The sequence below is a fragment of the Betta splendens genome, chromosome 21, assembly GCF_900634795.4.
Source record: "Betta splendens chromosome 21, fBetSpl5.4, whole genome shotgun sequence".
Taxonomy (NCBI): domain Eukaryota; kingdom Metazoa; phylum Chordata; class Actinopteri; order Anabantiformes; family Osphronemidae; genus Betta; species Betta splendens.
This window is the reverse complement of record NC_040899.1, coordinates 5246014-5262131: the sequence shown is the minus strand read 5'-3', so window position 1 is coordinate 5262131 and position 16118 is coordinate 5246014. Positions and strand designations below refer to the sequence as shown.

The following is a 16118-nucleotide window of genomic DNA, read 5'->3' as shown; positions in this document are numbered from 1 at the left end:
TTTTTATCCATTTCCCCAAAGCTCTGATGCAAACACCCTTAAATGTGAAGCCAACACATTAAAACATCACAACACTGTCCTGCTGTCTCTCTGCTCCGTACAGTTTGCTTCTTCTTCTTTCTTTTTTTTTGCAAACAGCATCCGTAAATATAAAAATAATCTGATGTGGTCTATTTTTCAGCACCTTTGTATTCAGCCGGTAATTGAGTGCTGAGTCTGCTGTGGAGCAGAGCAATGGAGGCCAGTGCCTGAAGTCAGCGCTGGGTGAGTGTGGGTCAAGGGGAGGGAGCGGAGGGCACTGGATTGGAGCGTGGAGGGGGGGGGGGGGGGGGGCTCATGGAGGCTGACTGGAAAGGGTGATGAGGAGGGGGTTTGGGGGGAAAAGGCTTTAGTTAGAAAGGGGCTTTGACCGTGCAGAGAGAGAGAGAGAGATTCACATTGATTGGATTTTAATTTGGTGGAGCCCCCCCTCAAGCTCCACCCATCCCCCCTCCGTCCAAATCACCCTCCCCGTCGCCCTCCCCTCTTCCTGTCCTGATGAGAGCGAGGGGTTGAGGAGTCGGGGTGGTCTGTGTCAGCTGATAGGAGTGCAGCAAACTGAGCGGGCCTGTTGTTTGTGTTTACTCCGGGTGTGAACAGATCCTCCCCTCTGCCGCCTCGCATGTTCCGCCACCTTTAAAGGCCCTTTAGAGAAACACAATCCATCAAACGCTACTTTCAAGGTGGTCCAATCAAATTGCTGCCTGCTTCCCAGCCTTCTCATTATTTTACTTTACATATTTCATGTGGTTGCTTTACGCGGCATGTTTTGTGTTTCTATTTGTATCTATTGCTTATCTCTCCTCAGTGCAGAGTTGTTATAAAAACCCCATTTGTTGAAGGAGTTCAGAACAATCTGAGGGTGTCTCCCCTCCAGCGTTTGCTTTAACAATCTAATCTCACCTCTAATCTCTGACAAGTTTTCTTTTACTTTTCCTAATTTGCAGGCTCAAAGAAGACAGAGATAGAGACTAGTCTTAATTAGGTTAGTGTCTCTGCACCAAAAGGATGCCGTTTTCTCACCGGGCCCTTTTTTAAATGATCTTAATTGGATTTTTAGCTGTAACTCAGCATATAGTCAGGGTTAAATAAAGAGCGGGGCATGAAGGGAGGGCGCCCGCGTGAACCACGTTGCCTGTTAGAGCCACGTTCAAGTCCAGTCAGTCTCAACAAACAGCAGAGCGCTGCCGCCGGCTTCAAGGACAGCTGCTCTGGACGAGTCCGGGCCGGGGCCTCCGTTCAGTTCGAGGTTGAGGCACCCGAGGCAGCGCCACACACGTTTCTATGCCCCAAAAGAAGAATTCTGGTTTCCAGCTGGACACAAGTTGGGATGAGGTTGCTTCACCTTTGTTTGTTGCACATTTGGTCCCGGAAAAGTCAAAAACGTCCTCGCTGAGAATAGGAATAAAATGTTATTGCAAAATCATTTTCCCCTGTAAACCCTGATGTTTGAGTTCAGTGTTCAGCAGGTATATTTTTAATCCAGGTTGTGACAGAGACACGTTTTTTATGCACAGAACATTGCCAGATATTATACATTTCCTTTTTTCAGTAATAATAAAAAAAAAGATTCGATTTTTGTCCCCTCTCACGTTTGAGTCTTATCAAATTAGCACTTTCTAAAGAAGCAGGCGCTGCATTAAGAATCCCAAGTTCCCCACTACGCTGAAGTGTGAACACATTCCAGGGCCAGTTTGATTATTACCAGGCAGCAGGATAAAACTATTCCCTTGTTCAAGTCTCTCAGGGTGAATTAATTAAAAACAGGACCTGAGAGACGTACGATAGAAACCACATCCTCTATTTGAGCAGTTGCAAAAGGAAACAATAATCACAGTAGTTTTATTGTGGTAAAACACGTTAGTAAAACCTTTTCATAATGAAATGTTTACTCTTTTATTTAATTTAATGATGAATATAGCATTTTATGCAGAATAAAAAAACACTTCCCAGAATTTCTGTGTCCGAACTGAAGCGGTGGCGTCGTATCCGCGAGGTAATCACGCATATTGATTCCTTCAGCGATGATGCGGCGTGTGGATTTTTAATTAGCACATGCTTGAGTGTGTTAAAACCTGCACCCTGTCTCAGTGGATCCAAGTGGAACTGAGCACGTCAGCAGAGAGCACCCTCCCCCCCCAGTCCAAACTCCTCGTGTTCTTCTTCTTCTGCTCCGCTCTCGGCGCCGGAGCTGCCATTTTAGGCCCCGCTCCCTCGCGCCCTTCATTTTGAATGGCATCTGGGCCGGCGCTGACCCGCTGGGTGTTGGAGCGCTCGTCCTCCCCTGAATGTCCCTCTGAGGGGAGCTCCTCGGAAGCCTGTGGACATTCATTCCTAAAGCTCACTTCTTGTTCCACTCCTCTTTTTAAGGCTTTCACAGCTCCGTGATCAAAGCACACCTCTGTGGGAACCTGTTTGCTTAATTGCTCTGGCTGACGGACAGGCTTTGTGTCCTCTAGGCCCCAACACACGTTTCTGTCAGAGTCCTGCTCGCGCTCACACAAGCGTTCACTCTGCATTTATCCCGCGTCTGCCGTCTGGTTGTGTATTTGGACAACGCTGCCAGTCCATCACAGTGTCTGTTTCTGCTCCGTATGGCGTCCACCTGTCTCAATAATCCACTTGTCCAGCTGCAGATAGCAGAAGCCTGAGTGGAGTCCTGCTTGTTTTCCCTCCCAGGGGCCCGGCCCGGCCCGGCCCGGCCTGCACGGGACGGCCTGAGGCAGACTGGGAATCAGCCCCAGTCAAGAGACGCGTCCTGTCACCACGGCCCCTGTGTGTGTGTGTGTGTGTGTGTGTGTGTGTGTGTGTGTGTGTGTGTGTGTGTGTGTGTGTGTGTGCACGCGCGTGTCACAGAGTCAGCAGCCCAGGAATGCCCTCTGCTGCAGCGCTGTGAAACAGCCGGACCACCTCACCGAGCCTTTGTTGCTTCTGGTGTTCGCTAAGTGCTTGGCTCTGTTTGTGTGGAGCCGCTCATTAATCCATTCAGGCTCGGCCGTTGCTGAGCTGCTGCCGCTTCCCTTTTCATTCGCGCCTGCTTCACCGCGTCAGTGCCAGGTTTGGGTCTGCGTCCACCAGTTGATCCGCGCGATCCGCGGTCGTCTCCCCCGTTTAGGCCCGGTGTCAGCGGCGCCATCCTCATCAGGGCATCTTCTCATTATGCAGATGAGAGGCGGCCGGAGGAGCGTCGCACACTGGGCAGGAGAGGACGCACGCTGTTGTTGTGCACCGCTCTATTTGGCACCCTCGCAGCCCTCCACACGTTCCACCCTCCCCGACGCACACTTCCTCGCTGCAGTCTGTCACATTTCTTCCTAGAGAGGACGCATGCATGATGAGATCACACACCAGGCCCTGGGGCTAGTGTTTATTATGTATGAGTGGCTCTATCCTCCAGGTGCCTGTGTCCAGGTTGGAGCAACCGCTAAACCACGGAGAGGCCCGGCGTTTGCCGACCGTTGGCCGGTGGGCCGAGGCCGGTAGGTCCGCGGCGCGGCGGAGGCCCGGTTCAGGTCCGGCTCGTGTGTTCTGTGGGCTCCCAGGATGGTGCGCTGGCGCTCGCAGCCTGGCTCTGCTTCAGACAAGCTTCCCGCGGAGGTCAGCTGTGCCGTCAGCGAAACGGGGCGGAGAGGGGAAAAACGTGTTGAACGCTACACCTGTCCTCACCACTGAGAGGGGACTGCAGCACGCTCATGGCCATGTGCTACTCAGCATTTGACGTGTTATATATATATATATATATATATATATATATATATATATATATATATATATATATATATATATATATATATAAATCATTTTATTTTGCTTATTTTAAGTTCTCTACATGCAGGTTTTTTTCAGCGTGCGGGCGAAAGATGAGTTTGAGAGACAGAGGATGTAGCAGCGGCCTAATAAAATGCCTGCCTTCATAAAATAGACAGCTGAAGCCCTGGTCTTTGCCCCCCTGCTGGGTGTATTGATAAGCAGCACTGAACCCTGCGGTCAGTGTTTAATTGCATTATTTGGAGTCCTCTAGTCCTCTGCTCTCTTTTTTCCCTCTTTTATGGAAAGGCAGAACAACTATGTAGAGATACAGAGGAGTAAGGATCAGGAACGTGTGCGGAGGCGGCGCGGCGCTGCCGAGCTCGGAGCCTGATTTTGATGGATAAGTGAAGCCATCAGAGCTGCTGTTGTGGCTAATCCGTCAGCGATCGCGGCCGCGCTACTGCAGCAGGTCCGACTCCACCAACCTCCCAGAGCATCGGCGGGAATCCATGACATCATAGTTCATCCCGGCTCTTTAACTTGTCACGGCTTATCGTGCCCGCTGTTCCAGGCGCTCACGCACGTGCACGCGCATGCGCATGTGGAGGAGACTTCCAGCAGAGTGCATTAAAACAGTCTGCAGGACCTCCGTGGGCCCCGGCGTCAGTCCTGAGCTCTGATTGGGGACCTTGTTGCTTCTTTTGTAGCTGACACATAAAGCAAAGCAGAGGACTCACGTATTATAGTTTAAATGTCATGTAATAAAGCAGTCACACCTCTAAAATAACTACTTCAAATACTGAATGCTAATATTTAATTAGCTTTCTCGACACAAAAGTCCACTTGTGCTAAAACTCGCTCACTCCCTGAGAATCTTGTCTGTGTCCCATTGACGAACAGTGAATGATGGGGAGAGACTGTTTAAAATACACATAAAGAGGTGCCACGGTTGAGCAGCGGTGAAAAGCCTTTCTCTCCCTCACCTCTGAGTGATGGTGGGTGTGTGTGCGTGCACGGTGCCCTCGCCGCTCCACGCACACACAGCGGGTGTGGGGGGGGGCGTGCATTCAGGGCCCTCCAGCTGCAGCCTCTTTCACCTGGAGGCTGCTCGTGAATGAGCTCCGCGCTCACTCTGAGCGTGCACGGTCACACGGGGCAGCTCAGAAATGCCTCCAGTGTTCGGCGCCGTCGCTCACACACCTGCTCGGATTGTCCCAGCTTTCCTTTGGGGCGACGGCGTGGAAGAGTTCCCCACCGAGGCCCTCATTGTGAGGGGGGAGCCGGGCTGGAAAGCCTCCACGGCCAGTGGGAGAATGGGCCGACCGCCGCGTCCATTGTGCGGCCTCCACCTACGCGTGCACGCGTTCCCGCGTTCCCGCGCCGAGGCTGTGGGTGACGTGAAGCATGTCCTCGCTTCCTGGCAGCAGAGCTCACAGCTAATGACATCATCATTACCCAGAGCTGCACTGGTGCACGTCTGTGAGGAGCGTTTAGTCCACGACTGACACTTTAGTATTTGTGATGAGCATCGATCACAAAGGGTCCTGAAACTGTGTGTGTGTGTGTGTGTGTGTGTGTGTGTGTGTGTGTGTGTGTGTGTGTGTGTGTGTGTGTGTGTGTGTGTGTGTGTGTGTGTGTGTGTGTGGGGTTAGTGAGGAGTTCAGTGTGTCAGAGGTCTCGGAGCTCCGGCTCTTTGATTCCACTCCCTTGCCGCTCAGAGAATTTCCTCTCCAGTTTCCCAGTGCTGCTCCCATGCTGCGCTCCGAGAGCCACGCCAGGAAAATTTATGTTGATGTCAGCAATGAAAACACCACCAGCCCTCCACCACATCTCACAATATTTGTCAAACAGCAGTGTGTCGATTCCTCCTCTCTCCCCTCCGTTCTCTCCTTTCTCGCTCTGAATATTTCCATTCTTGCCCGTGTGTGTTTTTGAAATCTCAAAACTCTGTTAGCGAGGGGTTTCACACTTCACATGGCTTGTTGTCTCTGCGGGGACTTTGGTAACACAGCTCTCTATTGGTCTCCTCAGGGGCTGGGCCAGTTTGGGGGTGTCTTTTAAGGTGTAATCCACACATATTCTTTCCCCGAGGCGCCGTATATGGAAAGCTCAAACGAAATCACAAAAGAATTACAAATCCGGCATTAGGCCACCTCTGTTTTCTAAAGCGTCAGGTGCTTCATCAGATTGAAGGCTTCGGCTGCTGATCATCAGGGCATCATTAAGAACTAAGTCACAAACTCCTACAAGTTGTAGTTTTTTTGTAGTCTTTTTCTGTTTTTTCTTGTGAAGACACATTTCATATATTCATATGTTTTGGAAAGTGTAACTTACCTGCACAGCTGCATATCTAAACACTGTTGCACTTATAAGTTTAAATTTTGATTTACTACCTGCTGTATGGAACTTCTGGATGTCTGGTATAAACAACATGCAGAATATGTTTGTTGCACCCAAACAGATGTCATCCCTCGTATATAGATGCATATAGAACATATTGGGGGATTCTGTTTTATGATGATCTATAATTATATACTTACCGAATGTGAATAATATCACAAAAATGAAAAATATGTTAATTCATTTGTACCTTTATTAAGTTGCCATCTTGTGGAAACAAATGGGGCCTTTCTCTGCACCTTATGTGGACCGTGTGATCCTGCAGGTGCTCCAGCTCATGCAGAGACTAATCTGTAGACACGACACACTCCTGAATGAATTTTAGCACCTTTTTTAGGGTGTACTGTCTGTTGCTCTGTATAGAGTAAAGAGAAAAACGTATGTTGCCTGGATTTGTCATGCACACACACACACACACACACACACACACACACACACACACACACACACACACACACACACACACACACACACACACACACACACACACACAGTCTGCCTGGTCAGTGTGGGGTTTTAAGTCCTGTAGCCTCAGGGTCAGCGGCAGCGCTCAGTGCTCAGTGATGATTCCTCAGCGCTGGAAATTCACAGCCTCTCGTCAAACAAAAAAAAAAAGGGTCATACGGCGGCGTGGGCTCTTGCGTGTATACGTTTGATTGGGTTTAAAGCCAAAGTGCTGGTGCCGGACGGCGTCTCTGCGGTCGCTGTGGTTGGCCTTTTAGCTGTGGCTGTCAGTGTTCATGCACATTAAAGAGAAGACGTGCGTCTGTGGTATAAAATAGCTCCAGTCCAGTAAATCAGCTCCCATTTTGCATATTCACACAAACACACATTGAACTGGTGGTTATTTACTCCGGTCTGCGTCTGGACCTGGGCCATGCCTTCAGGCAGCCTCAGTCCCTTGATTCCCAGCCCCGTGCTGCTGGCCCCAGCTCAGCACCAGCCTCCCTCTACTGGGAGGCAGCCGGAACGGCCTGAGCCGCCGTGTGGAGGTAAATCACCGCGCTGGTGCCGCTTTTACTGCGTCTCTATTGTTATTATTACAGATGGAATGCAGAATTAGGCGGTATGCATATTTCACACTTAAACGCTGACACAAATAGGCTCCAACCTTGTATCATCAGTGTGTGTTTCTCTCTGATGTATTTTGCATTTCTACATGATTTGAATTTGAAGCTCCATCTTTGCATGTTTCCTATCCATAATTCATGTCATCTGCAATCTTAAGTCAGTAATCTGCACTGTTTTTCTCTGTAACGCTTTGAGTAGTCCTCATTTGTCATGTGCCTTAACATTATTGTTTTTTTATTATCATTATTATTTGCACCATCACCAAAGCACATATATGCCGATTGGACATAAGCGTGTGGGAAGATGCAATTTATGAAAAATCTCCTTGACTGGAGACATAATAAGGCAACATTCTAGTCACGTTTTCTATTTTCCTCCAGCATGGCATCTATCCATCATCTCATTGGTTGGCATGCTTGGCTCCTGCCATCATCACCATGGCAATGTGAGTGTCCTCCCAGTAGCCATCACCATGGCAATGGGAGTGTCCCCCAGCAACCGTCAGCATGGGCCGAATGTAAGCCTCTTAACCAGGATCACCATGGCAATATGTGGCTGCCAGCGCGGCGGGCTGTGGCACGTCTGTGGGTATGTGGCTGAATCGAAAAGAGGAAAAAAATGACAACCAGGCAGCGCTGGTGAACTCCTTCATCTGCTGCGATCATGCAATGGGCACCTGTCACTGTCTGCAACGCTGCGGAAAAGCAGCACCGCGGCCCGTGGGGGTCCGGCGGGAGGCCGAGCCCCATCCAACCCCGTCCTCCCGGGTCGCCATCATCTAGTGTCTGTGTCCTGACGCACAATAGTGAAAGCTGACAAAGCCACGGGGGCCGACTTCAGGAGGAGAGGGGGGCTGACGGCGAGAGAAGCATGTCGGTGCTCCAGCAAGGACGCGGACGCATCACACACAAGTGACACTCATAAACAAACACTGTCCCTCACAGTCCCACTGTTTAGACAGCGCGCACGCACACGCATGTGCAAAATGTAGTGTAACACTCGTGCAAAGACGCACACACACACACACTCGCGCGCGCAGAGTTAATTGTGCATATTCATGAGCATACATACAGGGTGTTCCGTTTCGCTAGGCTGACTTTTATTGTTTCCCCAGTGTGTGCGGTGCATGTGTGTGCGCCGGCACACGCGGGTCTGTTTGTATGAGAGCGTTGTCCATGTGTGAAAAGCATGTGTCTCCACACGCGTGTGTGTGTGTGTGAGGCTGGTGGGTATCAAGAAGCATAGCTTTAAGGTATGATATGTTAATAAAATGTGTCAAGATGTCTGGAACCCTTTCTCTCTTTATAAACAAACTTACAGCCTGAGCGCTGCTAATTAGCGAGCCCATCTGTTCAGTTTAGCGAAGTTGTTGAGATTTACCACAGAAACTGTAAAAAGACAAGCTCACTTCGACGCGGCAGATGACAAGTGTTAGAAATCCCAAATTCAATTCCCCAGCCTGCAGACTCTCCTCGAGTCTCCTATTCAATTACGCCTCTATTAATAAACGTGTTAATTCATTTATTTGCTCCGTTGAAAAGCGGGTGGCATTCTGGTTTCCGCGCGCTGGAACCGCTGCGGCCGCGTCTTCGCCCGGCAGCAGGGCCGCGGCGCTCGCACACGAAGGCGCACGGCAACGTTCCCCAAACAGCACCGTCCAAAGCTGTGGCAATTTGCTGGGAGAACATTAATTGCTGTGGCTGGGGCCCAGGTTCTGCATGCTAAGCACTCTGCAGCAGTGTGTGTGTGTGTGTGTGTGTGTGTGTGTGTGTGTGTGTGTGTGTGTGTGTGTGTGTGTGCGTGCGCCAGTGCCTGGTGGAGGGGGGGCACAGGGGGTCCATCTGCTCTTTTCTGCTCCTCTGCGCTGATATAAGATTACGTTAATCTGGGTACTTGTCAGGACAGGTTAGTGAAAGCAGGCGACTGGGTGGGACTCATGCTAAACAGGTTGGCTGGAAAGCGGCTGTTGGTGCCCTCGGACTGGCTGTGGGCTTTGGCACGAGGTGGCGGATGGTGAGATGTAGCTGCCGTGGGGTTTCCGCAATGTAGTCTCAGAAACCTTGCTTTAAAGCTCCAGAATCGATGGCCTCTGTGCTTGTGGATATCAGACATATGTGGCCCTGTGAAACCCAGGCTCTGGGTGTCCCTGCCATCAATTAAATAGCCCTCCTAAAGCCCGTCCTGCATCCTGGGCCCTTCTGATGTTGTTTTCTCTGTAAGTACTTTAAGGCTGTAATGATTTTGTAACTTGTTATGCTAATTAGAGTGGCTTCTCAGACTGTGAGCATGGAGAAGGATTTATTGCCCGTTTGCTTGGAGGGGAAGAAAAGGAAGAGAAGTTAGAGTAATTAATCCCGTTAACCAAGGATAATTGGGCAAAAAATAGCCCTGCCACTGGCGCTGGCTGGGAGGAGTAGCAGTTAACCTTGCTTCCTGTGTTTTATTTCAAACTTAATGTTTCCTCCTGTTTAAACTTCCTCTCAGGACTCCTGCTAATCCGTTTGCCTGCGCACCATTGGTGGAGTGAGGCAGCGTCGGGGGCCGAGGAGAGGAGGTGCCTGAATTCAGTCACACATCAGTAAAGGTTTGCTCTCCTGTTCACAGTCAGAGTTTAGATTGGATAGAGCAAATTTAAAAAAGGAAAATTATTATGTATATGCATATATAGATTTTTTTAAATGCTTAATATTCATTATTTTTTATTACATTTGATTTCTATTTTTTCTTTGAATTAATTCTCATCCCTTTCTGTATAAATAAACATTATTTCAGTCAACATACTGTGGACGTTTAAACGTTCCTATTTTACCGTCTTAACTGTGTTTGTCCTTTCTTTTAACTGTTTTGAATTAAGGTGTTTTTATAGGAACAAATATTTTCCACTTTTTACAGTGGAATTCCCGCGCTCATAGCCTTTTATGATGAGCTGCAATAACAGGCAGTGCTAACTGGTTCCATACTGGTTCCCGCCGTCCGCTCCCTCAGGAGAAACACTCATCTGTTTTTGTCAGTACCACGCCGGGACTGTAACCGGAATAGGCAGATCCTAATTTCATCCACTTTCAAGGAATTTACAGGCTTAAACAAGACCTCCTTGAAGATGTATTTTTGTTAGAATAAAGGAAAGGAAGAACTGTTCGTCCAAATGGATTGTTTGGTGTATCAAAGTGCTCGTGTCATGTTATTCAGAGAATGTGGGACGATAATAATCTATATCCAAACTTAACCTTTGATTTGAAATATCTTTTTTCATTTAATTTAATGTTGTGATCTAATTCTTTCTTTCTTTCTTTCTTTCTTTCTTTCTTTCTTTCTTTCTTTCTTTCTTTCTTTCTTTCTTTCTTTCTTTCTTTCTTTCTTTCTTTCTTTCTTTCTTTCTTTCTTTCTTTCTTTCTTTTTCTTCTTTTTTCTTTTTTTCTTTCTTTCTTTCTTTCTTTCTTCCTTCCTTCCTTCCTTCCTCCCTCCTTTCCTTCCTTTCTTCCTTCCTTCCTCTCTCTCTCTCTCTCTTTCTTTTCTATTTATTTCAAATGCCACTTGAATCCAACCCTTTGACATGAAAGGCAGCAAACACTTTTGTCCGTATGCGTTTGAGAAGTCATCATTGCGCTGCTGTTCCTGCTAATTGCTCTTTTGATTGTTTTCAAGTTCAGTTATTAGCCACATTAGGTCAGATTAAGGACGAGCACGATGAGACAAAACCAGGTAATTAATAGCGGATGTGGGAGCTGGAGTCGGTCCTGTCGGGCTTCATTACTATGGCCGGCTGAAATCAACCGTCACCGTGCTAGCAGGAAGGTAGTGTTTTCTCAATGTGAACTTGTAGTCCTGCCTCAGATTTCACAATAGGCTGTTTAGCATCCACAGTATGGCTATTGTCACTGTCAGCCATAGCATAGGAGGCAAGGGCATGGCAGAGGAGACGCTTCCAGCCAGAGAAGGAAGAGGGCGAGCACTTGACACAAGCAAAAGCCCTCATTAATTACACCCTAAAGATAATTATTTTCTTGAACTGTTTGCTCTCCGTGGCCACGTTTCCCATTGTGTCTGTGTTCCCGTCTCCTCTTGTTTACTTATTTATCTATTTTTGTGTTTACCCCTCCTCCTTGCTTACACCATATGGTTGCAGATCAAATAATGTCAAACATTTTGCCCTTGCAAGTTTTTGCAATTTGCAGTTTCCAAATGTGAGACCTGTTGAAAGCCGGAGTGATAATGGACATGCTCTACCACCCGCCGCTTTTGTCCCACCATATCTCCCTTCAATTAATGCTACAGCGGGAGTTTCATGTAATAACACTTGCACTTCTGAGCTGTCCGCATGAGAGAGGGAGAGGAAAGGGAGACGGGGGAACAGAGGGAGGAGACGGAGGCTGGGAGGAGAAGAAGAGGCCGCGGAAAACAATTAGAACGCGGCCGGGACGCGGCCGCGTGAGTGTGGCGGCGTCAGCTAAACGGAGCAGGAAGGACGCGCTGATTGGTGGCGGCCGCAGCGCACGCTAAGCTTGTCCATCATTGTTGCCGAGCGCCATCGCGCCGGTGCCAGCAGGACGGTGGACGCCTTGACAGCTGTAATTACACATCGCCATGGTGATCACTTTTGGACTTCCACGGATGGCCAGCGGAAGCCCCTCCTCCAGGCAGCCTTTAATCAGATTGGGCCGTCAGTTGTCAGGTAGACATGGGTGGGCCGGACGCTCTGTGTGCCTACTGTCATGGGCTCCTGGTAATTAGATTTTCCGTCCAAACACCACATAAATTAAGAGCCCAGAAATAGGAGACGAGACAACGAACGCGTTGGTCCAGTTGTCCACGTTTGTGTTTGTACACGTGGTCGCTGATGGGACGTATTATTGCAGCACGCAGGATGTCTCTTTGTGCCTATTTATAGCATCTCTTTGAATTTCCATATAACAGCAAACATAATCATTGTCTCCATGCTACCATGTTTGTTTATGTCTTAGTCATACTTTGTAGCATAAAGGGATAGATTAAATTTAAAAAAAACATTTCAGTTCACCAGTTCACTTCTCTATATAATAAATGATCAGTTTTGTGTTTATTTAGTATATTAGTGACAAAAGAAACTAAGAGTGTACGTAGCTCATTGCACTTTAATGCGATGCAGTTGTGGCCCATATTAGCTTAAGGTAACGGAGAAGCCAGGTAGAGCCTGATAATGTCAGTGCGATAATTAGTGCAGAGGAGCTTAAACCAGCGGCCCACAGGGAGACGGCCCCTGGTGTGGAGAGATGGCACGCAGCTGGATCATACTTAATTAACTAATTGAATCTCATTTTGCCAGTTAGCTGGAAATTAGTTAGAAATTAAAACACGGACAAGCCCAACAGTGAATGGACATTATGAAATTAATTTGTTATAATTTTTTGTGCAAAAGCTTATGTTCTATTGATGGGAGTTGATTTAATTCCACTGTGCATAATTAATGTTTTTATTACCTGATTTGCCCAGTGTTTAGCTGCGTCTCTGTCTGTCAAGCTCCACGTTTAGTGCCCACAGCCCAGAGAGTCTTTGCTTTACTGCACGCGGTGGTGTGACTTTCATTAGTCCCACACGGGAAAGCCCGAGTAGCTTCTTGCTGTGAGGAGGAAGACATATGGCTCAAGAAGGCACAGAAATGTCTGTGGATGTCATGAAAAGGAGGTCAAGCGTCACGGGTGACACTGGGACCCAGATTAAGTTCCAGTGATTTGGTGTTTATCCACAGTTCTGTAGGCGGTTCTGCACACGCTAACCTCATTTCATAACCCTGACTTTAACATAAATACATGTAATATCAGTATTCAGGCTGATATTAATAATGAGGTTTGGAATAGAGTGGTTGGCTTCAGAACATTAAAGCTGTTACTATGTAAAACACATCCAGGTCTTTTCTTTATCTGGCTATAAGTTCTCATTAAATAAAAATAAATCTTAAATGACCCCCTGCACAGATTAGTCTAAGTATCTGCATTAGTTTAAAATGTGCATTTAAGCCTCAGGCGGAGATGCCGGACTAGTGCTTAATACACAACCAAGTCTGCATTAGAACATGTCTATATAAGAGTAGCTGTTTGGTTGGTCTTCAATTACAGCGTGCTGGTGTTAATTAGCAGCACGACCATCGCTATCATATAGAGCGTCTTACACTGTACTCACAGCAGAAATTAATATGCGATCAGCGTGAAACGTCAGGAGCTACAGGAGGAACCCACTCAACACTACATGTTGTGCTGCCCCAGTTAATAACTGGGAGGTATGAGACAGAGACACAGTGTCAGTAGTAGCACTGCCTGCTTATTATTAGCTGAGCTGAGATCTTTATTCATTGCATTCATTCAAGTGTTGTATATATTTGTCTTCGGAGCTCCAGATCTGCGTCCTGCATCTGTTATTAGCTCCACTTTCCAGGTATTGATTCACAGCTGAGCGACATGCCTGAACGCAGCTGCAGCAAATCTCCACGGTCGGCGGCCACGTTTCCCCTTCCAGTCCATCGCAGACTCGGGTCATTTCAGTAAACGCAGCGATCACGAAGTCCAAGTGCATCTCGGCCGCTCCGAGCGCAGGAACGGCTCCGTGACCTCACGCGGCGCCGCGTCCCGGAGCCGCTGTGTTTGTCCGACCACAGGGACGCTTTGGTTCCTCAGATCTTAACACAGCCGCACACAATGGGCGTTTAGTACGTGGGGGTCAGCACAACAAAGGGGCTTATGGCTTGTTGTTTCCTAATTAAGAATGTAAAAGAGGATTAGGCTTCAAACAGCACGCTTTCTGCAGTTTCCTTCTTCCGCCAGCAGTGGAGGTGCAGGTTCCGTGATTAGCATTAGCCCATTATCATCCTTTTGTTTTATTTGTCCGAGCTCTTCCCGTCCTTCTGCCTCGCAGGCCTCTGTTTTTCATACCCCCCTCCACTCCCATCCCTAGTGGCCGGAGCACAAAACGTACCACTGGATCCCCTTTTACCCCGCCGCCCCCTCCCCCCCTTTTTCTGTTTCTCTGAAATAAGCAGTATTCTCCGGCTGTGTTTGATCCTTTGACTATGCAGGGGCTTCATGTCTGGCCAGTGTTTTTGGATCAGCAGGTAGTCGCAGGCAAGCTGTTAAAGGGGTCATCATTCTTCTCTCTCGCTGCTCCTCACACACAGATGGGGACCTGCTGAACTCTGCCAAAGGTCAGCGCTAAATTACATATTTTATGAATTCTTGCTTTAGTTCAGGCTTTTGAGGGGAGGCACAAAATAATAAATGGCTGCGAGGGGAACAATTACCGGACATTTTCATTAATCCCGTGGATATTTCGTCAGCTTATGTGTAATTTGGCTATTTTAGATTCATCTGTAAATGTCTGCTCTTCATTTAAGGCTTGTGATGCGTTTCATTGTCTGTGAACTGGGCCTGTGTGCCATGTGTGATGTTTGGAGAGGAGACGCTCTTGGCCGGCGTCCAGCTCATTGTCCACCGGTGTGCTTTAGCTTAGCGTACGGCAGGCGGATGACACCGGACCGGACCGGACCGGACCGGACCGGACCGGACCGCCACGTCGGATGCATTGGAGGCAGAAGTCGTCTCCTCTGGTCAAAGCAGGATGAACCTGATGCTGGTTCTGCACGCTGCCATCAAACGCCTGCAGGACCAGCACACACAGGACGAGCGGCTCCGTCATCGGGCGGCGCCTCATCGGACCCGCGTTCGGCGGGCGGCGAGTCCACGCCAAATGAAAGCGGGGCCGAACCCCGGCGCCTCTCGCTCACAGAGGCTTCACACAGGCTGCGTGGGAGCCAGGGAGCGGCGCCTGAGGGCTGGTGTGTGTCTGATGTTGGCATTGTTTACTCTGTTGTCCCAGAGCATGTAGGAGATTGTTGCTCACTTAGGCCGCGCTCCAGCCATGTATTATTCACCACGACTGGTGCGGACAGCGGGTTACTGTCCAGGAGAAGCGAAATGAAGGGGCCAGAGATCGAAGCAGACAGAAAGAGATCATTGACTGTATCTTTTCCCCGTGTATTTGTTCACACACCGCTCCTCTCTCCTCTTTGGTTCGTCTTTGATCCCTTCTCCTCCAACCTCCCCGTGGGTCACCAGCTGTCAGACAGCCGGAGCAGGGTGCCGCCTCTCTTCTTATCCTCTCTCCTCTCACTTCTTGCCGTTTGGGATCCGCGCCGTTTTGCAGCCGAGGGCCCATGTGGGAACCCCAGGTAAGTGAACCGAAGCCACACAGATGTTAATCTCCCCCCTCCCCTCCAGACACACTCCTTCACCCCCTTAAAGTCTCTCCCTTCCTTTTTTTTATCCCTCTTGCCCTAAGTCTTTGAAATCTCATTGAAGACAGCGAAGTGGGAGTTTAAGTCTCTTGATTGGGTTTCTTTTTTTAATGGAAGAGCGGAGGGGAGAGGTGGCTGATAGGAGAGGAGGGATGTGTCTCGCGGCTGGGAGTAAGGGCCTCACTTTGGGCATGCAGGCAGGTGAGCTGGTCCTCACCTCAATCTGCTCTCCCTCCTCCTCCAACAATCCGGTTATCTGTGTCTATTACAGAAGGCTGGCTGACAGCCTGGATAAACCCTCGCTCCTCCAGACATGTTCCCCGGTCCTATCAGCTGGGGACAGCACCTTGAGCCCTGATGGGAGACCTGGTCCAGGGAAATTGAATTAGCCTTTGTGTCTGGGACTTCATTGATTGCTATTAGAGCTTGCCCGGAGCTGGGTGAAGGAGCGACCAGGGGAATTAAGGCGGTTGGAGGCTCCTCCAGACAGGCTCCAGAAGGTGTCGGCTGCAAACGCTCCTCTCAAACCGCAGCGGTGGAAAACAAGCGGATTAGCAAGACAATGTTCACACTGCCGTGAGTAATGGTCCGAGTCAGT

General features: G+C 48.8%; 1 long non-coding RNA gene across 3 annotated transcripts in view; it reads left to right on the top strand.

The window, feature by feature from the left end:
• The window catches only part of LOC114846734 (uncharacterized), a 94939-nt gene that overhangs the window by 33590 nt on the left and 45231 nt on the right, over window positions 1-16118 (top strand). Inside the window, exons 2-7 of one of the 3 annotated variants that reach the window (XR_003784105.3) lie at window positions 182-264; window positions 9745-9844; window positions 14306-14431; window positions 14732-15061; window positions 15342-15454; window positions 15792-16096. This is a non-coding gene — a long non-coding RNA (uncharacterized LOC114846734). Of the gene's footprint in view, window positions 1-181; window positions 265-9169; window positions 9476-9744; window positions 9845-14305; window positions 14432-14731; window positions 15062-15341; window positions 15455-15791; window positions 16097-16118 lie in introns of those variants that run through there. The other 2 variants (XR_005897137.2, XR_008693348.1) reach the window with 2 other exon arrangements.